The following is a 10,452-nucleotide window of genomic DNA, read 5'->3' on the forward strand; positions in this document are numbered from 1 at the left end:
TCAAGTTGTAAAAGATTGACGATATGTTACGAGGTGCCTTTAATAAATTTCTAGACAATTTTCGTCTGCCCACTTTTATTGATAGTACACACGTGAAACTCTTAGCCCCTTCGAAGTAATTCGACTCCGGCTGCAATGCACTTGTACCGTTCTAGCAACTTCTGTGAATGTGTCGATGACCCTCGTTACAGTCTTTTTCATCTCCTCAATTGTCTCATAACGACAGCCGCTAAGGTTTTTCTCGAGTTTAGGGAATAACCAACAGCCACAGGGATCAAGATTTAGACTAAAGGGGGTGATGATGAACTGTATAGATGCCGATATTGGTCAAATAGTCTGTGACAAGGATGAAGCACCACTGGGACAAACTTTGCGCAAATATTTCACATTCTCAGTTTCTCGTGAATAATTGTGTGTACAGTTCCCACACTGACATCAAACTGTGTATTTATTGTCTCTATTGATACACGACGGTCCTTATATGTGAAATTCTGTTCTTGGCCAACCAACTCTGGCGTTCTGACTTCTTTATACTCCCCCACACCTCTCATTATTTCTCACAGACGCCCTGCCTTGCTTGAATCTCTTATTCCGCTCAAAAACTGATGCTCGATTCAGGCAAGATAGTCCAAAAGCTGTATTAAGCATTCCATACGTTTCTGTGGCATTTTTACCAAGTTAAAAACAGAATTGTATTGCATCTAATTCTTCTAAAGTATACTCACGTCCAGATTGCATTTTCGAAATTCACCAGTTGTGACAATCAGGCTTTAGTAAGGTGTATTCCAATTCCTGCTGTCCTTGTTTATTTGAACCTGAAGTCATAAAAATTGGTTAGTCATCGCATAAGATATATAGCAATAACATACTGAATTTTCAAGAATCTACGACAATTATTAAATGCCAGTGCAAAAAAAAAGTCTAGAAACTTATTTAAGGCACCTCGTATGTATTATACAAAGTCCGAGACGCCACACAAACCAGTTAAAAACACCACTCAGATGACACTAGCGACACAATACCCATAGAAGCGATTAACGCCGTTTTTTAGATGTTCGATCTCGACTCACCCAAACAAATACCAGAAGACTGAAGGTCGAATACAAAAAATAAAATTCACCGATCTTCTGACTATTGAACCGAAGCGGAAAGGATATGAACAGCTATTTACAGTACAAAATGACTTAGCAGGAAGGTTGTTGTCGGGAATCACCCATACACAAGGTGTGAACTCTTCGGAACATTATAAATAAACCCAGAGGCACAAACTCTCAGATGTGGTGTGTGTATCGTGTGGTACGTCATACTGGCGTTAAGTATGACAACTCTTATTCTCTATATATTCCGCCTCGTAAATACAAATACCTTTATATAAACGATATTTGTGTTCGAGTCTTTCTTAGTGACCCTTTCGGGCCACAACAATTCCGGAAACACTAATGTATGTAGTTATTAAGAAAAAATGATTATTTATAATTTTAATTATTTTCGCCCCTTTCAGAAACAAGCTTCTGAACTGGTGAGCACTGTCCGTGAATGAAAAGTCGGTCAGTTAGCCTGCGTGACAGATCGTGACCTCCAATCACTCGATCACTGTAGAGGGACATATAATAACGTTTATACCTTTATAAATATTAAAAATTCAGCTGAATATCGTTGCAATTGACGTTCCCGTGATAATGTTCTTTGCTAAAGGAGACAGAGACGGCTCCATTGTACGGTTCGAATCTCATAACCAGCGGCAATCGTAACTTTTTGCACTGTGTTTGTAATGATGATGAGAAATATAGTATTAGGTTGAGAAGAAAGTTCTTACGGAATTTTGATTTTGATTTCAAATTATGTATTTTCAAATAAGTTTTTGTGATAATATCTTTACTTTGTATATCATCTTTAAGAGCGTTTATCGATCTATCTAATCGTTTAAATTACAATCGTTTAATAACAATTATGTCTTCTCTTCAGAACGTTGAATACAAGATGGAAAAAAGCAAATTCGCAAACTTTTCTTGTTTCAGTTCAAGCTAGATTGCAAAACTGCTGAAACTGCTGGCGATATCAACGAAGCGTTTGGCCCACTACGGAACGCGCAGCACAATATTATAAGAAATTTCGTAGTAGCGACCAAAGTCTTGCAGATGACAAGCGTTATGGTCGGCCATCGAACGTTGACAACGATTAATTTAGAGCCTTAGTCGAAACCAATCCGCGCACTACTGTTCGAGAACTTGCTTCTGAATTAGACGTAACATATACGACGATAGTAATTGTCTGTATTTTAATTGTCTGTATTTTTGAGATGAGGTGTCCTAGTGACATATGGCTGAGTGGTCCTAGACGTTGTATCAAAGTTTACAGTTACCCAAAGGTGCTGAGTTCAATCCTGAACGAAGGCAGTGAAAAAGTAACATTCAAAACAGAGAATCAGCAACTATGTCCCAAAGCCTAGCTGGAGTCCGAACACGGTACCCCCGTAATAATAATAAAGGGTTGGGTTCGAGACACCTAACAAACGGTTCCCCAGTTCGATACAAAACACCTGATGAAGGGACAAAACGGCCGAAACGTTGTGACAATAACAACCAAGATGAGGAAGTCAGTCCGACAATCTCAATCAATATACGAGGATTTCCAACAACTTCAGTGAGATTGGAAAGACAAAAAAAAAACCTTATAAATGGGTCTCCCACGAATTGGACGACAAGCAACATAAACGACGTTATGAAGTGTGATCTTCCCTTCTTTTACGCAACAAGAACAATTCGTTGCTTGACCGGGGTGTGACTTGGGATAAGGAGTGGGTTAGACTCCAACACTTCTCAAAGCTAGAGTTGCACCAATAATATTTCGTGATCTTCGACCTGTCTCATCTATTACAGTTTTTGGAATGCAGGCGAAACTATTACAGCGGAGAAGTACTGTAAAAAAATGGATGAACTGTATCAGAAACGTCGGCAACAACAACCAGCATTAATAAACAGAAAATGTCAGATTCTCCGGCACGACAATGCCCAACCGCACGTTGCTAAACCGACTTTGCAGAAGTGGAAAGAATTGGGTTTCGAAACCCTACCTCATCTGTAATACTCTCCGGACTTCTCCTCTAACTACTACCACTTTTCCAAACATTTTGACAACTTTCTGCGTAAGAAATGCTTGAAAACCCAAGCGACATAAAAAAAAACACCTTCAGCGACTTCATCGGAATGAGATCGCAATTTTTTTTTTATGTTACTGACATAAATACACTTGTTTTGTGTTCGCAAAAGTGTGCTGATTCTGCTGGTGCTTATTTCGATCAATAATTTTTGTTTGCGCCCAGATATGTTCATCTAAATTTAAAAGTTAAAAACCGCAAGAACTTTCTTGTGAACCTGATATTATAATCAATTCACAATTGGGTTATTAACACTTCAGTTCCAGATTCTTACTTGAGATTTACAGAAAAACTATTTGTTGAATTGATGAATTAATTGATTGATAGTTTCAGTTATTTTATTGATGGTCTTTCATTTTATATTATTATTATAAATTAAAAATGTTTCATATATCTATAATATAAAACTGAACGTCTGTGTGTGACTGGTCACGAATAGGCTTGACTATTATAGAAAACTGATCACATATAATGATAGAAGATGTATCGAGACACAGGAATGGGTATGTTTGATCTGGCATAATGATGATTCGTTAAAATTGTAGGGTCTGCCCACGCGCCTGGTTCACAAAGTATGGAAATAAATTATTTAAAAAATAAAAAAAAAACGTTTACAAGTGTTTTTGATATAGATGTACATAAGAATACTTTGATAAGTATGTTTTGACTTAAATAGGGATGGTATAATAAAACTTTCAGTTTAAAAAAATATGGTATAATAAAATTATGGGGTGTTCGTTCGCGCCTGACCTCCATAGAATGGAAATATGTCACAAAGTTTTACAAGGTTTTTTAATATAGATCCACAGAATATTGTGATAAGTGTTTCAGTGTGAACAGTTATGGTATAATAAATTATGGGGTTTATCTATTTTATTTTTACTTTCATCATATTTTGCTTTGGTTTTGATACTCCCAAATTCGAAACTATCTCTTTACAACCCTTACTTTTCATAACCTATTATACTTTCATAAATCAGAGTCCATTTCTGTAGGCTGTTTTTGAATCCAGTCAACGACGGTACTTTTGCTAGTATATATATATATATATATATATATATATATATATATATATATATATATATATTAAAATTTATGCTTACCACAGAAGCATTTTTACTAATGGCTATCATCTGATCAAAAGAGTTTATATTAAAAATCTATGAGTTAGAAATTTTTATTTATTATAATTCCTTGCTTGAACTCTAGATGGGTCAATAAGTATTTTAGTTTATTCATCGTTTGAAGTTGCCAATAAAAGTTACAGAAGGAGGAATAAAGGATAAACATCTTTAGGTCATGGCATTTCGATGCCAAATGTTTCTTGTCAGAAGGGGAGAAAAGTCGGCATTCTACGAAAGTAAAGGTAAGAAACGACATCGACTTTTAAAACATTCAGATTAGAAATGCAATTTATTACGCTATACATGCATACACATGTATATGTGTGTGAATATATATATTATTTTTTTTATATATACATTATATATACACTATATATACATTTTATATCGTTATATATTAACACATATTTATTTACAGTCAGCTGTTTTGTCTTTTCTCGACTCATTAATTTAATCGATGCATATATATGTATGTATATATATATATATATATATATATATATATATATATAATCAGTCATATTGATGTCGAAGAAGAACAAAGCAACTAGTGTTTATATAGTATAGTGTCAGTATATATATATATATACATACATACATATATATATATATATATATATATATATATATATATATATATATATATATATATATATATATTAGTTTTGGGACGATTTGTCGGAAGCGAAAAATCGGAATATTTGAGGGTACCTGAATCGGTGTCGGAATCGGAAAAATGTGTTCCAATTTTCGATGCCAAAACGAATCTTTTAATTGTCTTTTTCTTTCTTTTTTTTTTGATTTTGCTTAAAACATAATCTTCCATTGCTGGTAATAACAAGAATAGTAATGAATAGTTATTGATTTTAAATTACCAGTGAAGCTAAAATCGATAGATCGTTCCCCACAAGTATATTTTTACGTTTAGGAAAATATTAGCACATTTAACATGTATATTTTTACGGGAATCAGAGAAAAATTACAGCTATTTAGTTAAATAGTAAGAGATTTATGAAGGATCTGAATCGGAATCGGTAATTGTATCGGAATTGGGAAAATATTGGAATTGTCCCACCACTAATATATATACACCGATATTATACTATATAAAGACACTGGCGCCAATGTCGAAAAAGTATAGGACTTCCTGTTGATGAGACTACTCATGCGATACAAAAACCCAGACTAGCTGAAGGATATTTAATAGAGTTGATATAAACACAAAAACAGAAGGTGTCGTATGGAAGGCGCTTTTGACACAGTTTGGCGATCGACTACAGACGTCCAACTTTGGCAGAGAGACGTAAGATTTCATTAAGAATTTTCCGTCTTGTTTACCGAGGCACAATATAACAATTTTGGTGCCAATCTCCGTCCGGACAGACAACACGTATAAATAACAAACGCGAGAATATGAACAAAAAATTGATTTATTCAGTCTAATAACATGACTATTACTAATAGATATACATGAAAAGAAATTGCACTCTAAGAGTGTAGAAGTCCGCCAAATTAGAGAAAACTGCGTATGAATGAGTATGTTGCGATATTTTCGCTAACATCTTTCTATTTCCCCGACAGAAGTTTTCCCAATTGTAAGACTATATTTGAAACTAAAAGAAAGGTAAAGCAGTCGACCATAGTCGAGAGTAAATAAAAGGATCTCTTTTTATTAGTTGCTATTCAGGGGTATTGATGAGGACACCCCTTCCCTCCCTGGATTACTCAAATGTTTTTATTTTTGTTATAATCAAAAAAATAGTTTTTAGTGTTAGTGAGGTTTATCTTTTATTCGATTTTCTTTTATATTCAAGTATATTTATTCATTTCACATTTTTTGTGAGTTTTGATTTCATTCTGATTACTGATTTGAACACTTTCGAAACAAGAAGCACTTCAAAGTTAAAACTGTCTTTTTTATATGGAGTTGTAATGTACTGTCTTGATATACTTTTTTATTTGGACAAAACAGTCGCAAAGGAAATTGGAGCCTCGGCACAAATATTCCAGGTGCAAGAAAATGTTATTTATTTTCTTCGTTTTCTACACCAGTCGCTGACACGTATTTAACACCAGTATTTTCTATCTTTCTGACCTGCCCGTCGTCCGGCTCTTAATGCAGGACACCAGACACAGCTGGCTCTCAATACACGGCACCGGATACAGCTTGCTCTAAATATACGGCAGCAGACACAACTGAGTATCAATACACTGCACAGCTGGCTCTCTATCGAAGTCGAAGGGGTATGAGGAAAAGATGTCACGTGCTTGTCGAGCGTAACTTCCGAATCGCCACGAGTCTTTATTTCTTCTTTCTCCTCCCTTTCCTTCCAACCTTTATGCCTATATATGCATTCGGTTTCGTTACGTCACGCTCACGTCACAGTTTTAAATGCTACCTCGGCACGTGTGTCATCACTAGAGCTATGGCAAGAAAATATTCTTATCAGTGTTTTGACTCTTGAGTATATATCCGACACAGTTAGATACAGTTAATCAATCGAGAACCACATTAGTCTATCTAAAAACATATAAGATATTAACTGATATATACTCGAGAGTCAAAATAATGAAAAGAATATTCTCTTGTGATAGCCCTAGTTATCACTTAAAATTAAGCTGGAAGCACCCAAGTATTATTAAGAAGAAACTCTCCCTCGTAATACATTGTCAAGATTTGGAAAAACTTTTACTATATACAGAAAGCGAATTCGAAAATAAAAAAAAACTTTTAAATAAAATAACAAAAATGTTTTGATTAAACATGTACATAATACATGGATACTTCGAATCACTGGAAAAATGCGCCAAAGTGAAACAGATGTTACGAGCAAAAAGCGTTACAAGTTCACACTTCCCTAACGTTTTTTTTTTCTTTTTTTTTGTGCAAATTATTACGTGTATTATTTGGATTCATCGTACTACTGTTCTCATTTTGAGTGTGATTTTCATAACATTGCGGTCAATGTAACCCCCGTCCTTCTCCAGATCTATCTTGTCGGACCCGTGGCACAGTGGTCAAAGTACTTGGAAAAATCAACTGTAAAAAGTGATATTCTCCTGAAGGTTGACGGTTCAATCCTCAGTGTGGGCGACCGAAAAATACAATTGCGAATTACTGAGGACCTCTATCCAGTCATGGCTGATGGAACAAGAGCAAGCTACCTCTGTGAATTAAATAAAGGGTTCCGCTCAAAATGACATCTAAATTCCAGAGTTTGACAAAAACATTCCCGAGTTCGACACACCTGAAGAAGGTCGGAAGTTATATCGACCGAAACGTTGTGGAACTTACACTCAAGATGAGAACAGTAGTTCGATGAATACAAATAATACTAATAACCAATCCTCATCTCAAACATGTAGAAACGTCAAATTATTGCTTTTTCAGAGTATGTTACTAATAGAAATTCCCGATATTGTACTTGGGATTTTAATTTAAAGATCCAGTTATCAGGATGATATCACACTGCGTGCGTGAAAGCTCATTAGCTCATTGTTCACACTCATCGGCTTAATATTTACATGTAATATGAATTGGAACAAATATATTGAAGACAATGCCAAGCCTGATGCAAAGAAAGTGGGCTTCCTCTATTGTGCTAATAAAACTACTCAAACCTAACACGATCGTATCCCTGCAAAGTTATAATTAGCTCGTAAATAGTTATTCTAATATATTTATATAAACATTGACATACACGTTTAAAGTGCTCCCCTAGTTTATTTACAAATAGATGGTTTGCGTTCTCTATTTGAGAGGAGGGAAGCTTTTAATAGTCATCAACAGAATGACTTTCGCTGTATCACGATATCAATAAATATAAGATATATATATATATATAAATGTACATGTTTATATATATATATATATGTACATGTATATATCTTTGTCTCTCTCTTTCTATCTCTTCATATATATATATATATATATATATATATATATATATATATATATATATATATATATATAGTGATTTCAAGGTTATGAGGGTTTTTTAAGCATGAAAATAATGTTATCTTTTGTATTTTATATTTTATTTTTTTATATTTCAAGCAGTCCTCCGCCCTTGGTTACAAAAATGTATCGAAATGAAATTGGAAGATGTTGAAAAAAAATGTCTTTCATTTTTATTTCGATACTTTTCTGTGACCAAGAACGGAAGACCGCTTGAAATATAAAAAATTAAATATTAAATACAAAAATCTAACATCGTTTTCATGCTTAAAAAACCCCTCATAACCTTGAAATGACTATTCTAGAAGCTTACGTGGATTTTAACATTATATATATATATATATATATATATATATATATATATATATGTAATGAGTAAAAGAGAGCTAGAGGGTGATTTAATTGCATTGCGGTGTCTGAACAGTAACTCTTAAGCGCAAGGCATCGCTCTTAAGATAAAAAGCGACTAGCACCCCTTGTTTGCACGTAGGTGAGAGAATGCTGTGCTTAAAAATAAAGGAGATAGAAATGTTTTATTATTCAATGCTTTAGTGCCTGAGTTGTGTAAAGATATCATCGAACATGTCTGCCATCAAAGACGGAAAATTTCATTAAGAATTTTCCGTCTTATTTACTGAGCCACGATATAGAAATGTTGGTGCCAATCTTCGTTCGGACAGCCAACACACATAAATAACTGACGCGAAATGAGGAAAATTTCATTGACCAAGCTGAGTAATCCATTTTTCATTTGTTCAATAAAAACGAATTTGATTAAACATTCTAGAAACGTATCCGTTTTAAAATAGTTCGCTTAACTTTCCTTGCTTTAATTTCGGTTACTTTAACTGTTTTACGGCATATCAGCGTTTTTTTATTGTTTAACCCAATAAAAGGAATTACCATCTCTTTGTTTTACGGCAAATCAAATATTTTGGAGGCAATTTAATACCTGCTGCAGGTTTGTTTTTATGCTAGGCGGGTTGATCCAGCTTGCATTAAATGGATAAGTTTCTGAAGAGTATTACGACAAATCAAACCATTTGATTACTTAAGAGGAATGATCAACAGATATTTGTTTACGTTAGCCTTGAAAACGGTCATGTTGTAATCTATAAGGAATCAGTCTTGTATGACCCTGTCCCTCAAGCGGTAAGTTCTTGGAAAGAAACTCTACTCATGACTATTTCGCTTATTTATTTAGTATTTGTCACACAAATAATGGAAGGGAAAGTTTTTTTTTCATTTCACCAATAAAGACTAATTTGATTAAACATTCTATACACGCATCTCTTTTAAAATAGTTCGCTGGATTTCCCTTGCTTTAATTTCGGTTAATAATAACAGTTTTACTGCATATCAGTCTTTTTTGTTATAATCTAACACAATAAAAGGATTTTAACCTCTTTTCTTTGCAGCAAGTCAAGCATTTATAGGCAATTCAATGCCTCCTGCAGTTTTACCATAGGCTGGTTGAGCCTGCTCCCACTTAAGAAGGAAGTTTCTAGGAGATAGTGAATTAATAAGCGATTCACAGTTGCATATATATCCCGGTCAAAGGAGATGATGACGTAAGGATTTGTCGTTTCTTATTTTGTAATTTTTGGGAAGTGTCTGTGTTCGGCCACATACAACATCCACTATTTTTATATACCCATCTGATACTTACTAAGCACAACATTGATGAACTTGATTGAACAAACAAGAACTGGTGTGTTACCAGATCATGCTGTTTGAAGATGTTAACTTTCTGACTCAAATACACCGTATATATATATATATATATATATATATATATATATATATATATATATATATAGTATTGGTAGTAATTATTAAGTGTGTCTACCAAAAGAGTGCTCAATGTTTAGACAGAGCCAAAATAAGTTAATTTAGTATACAAACAAATGGCTACACATAAGCATATATGTTTCAGCGAAAACCCAGTAAGGGAATCGCTTCTTCAGGCCAAGGACATCTCATACTATCGTATATCGTATACTAAATTAACTTATATATATATATATATATATATATATATATATATATATATATACACATGGTAATCACCACTTATCAAGGTCCGGAGGCCACTCAGAGATAAAGGTTATTGCGTGTACAGTAATCTACGGGATAATATCGCAGTAATCCTTAGTAATGGAGACTTGATAAAGTGTCTTACTTAAGGGAGCGGTTTATCAGGAATTTGTTTA

Source organism: Euprymna scolopes, chromosome 17 (genome assembly GCF_053919585.1).
Source record: "Euprymna scolopes isolate OS-2025 chromosome 17, ASM5391958v1, whole genome shotgun sequence".
Lineage (NCBI taxonomy): Eukaryota > Metazoa > Mollusca > Cephalopoda > Sepiida > Sepiolidae > Euprymna > Euprymna scolopes.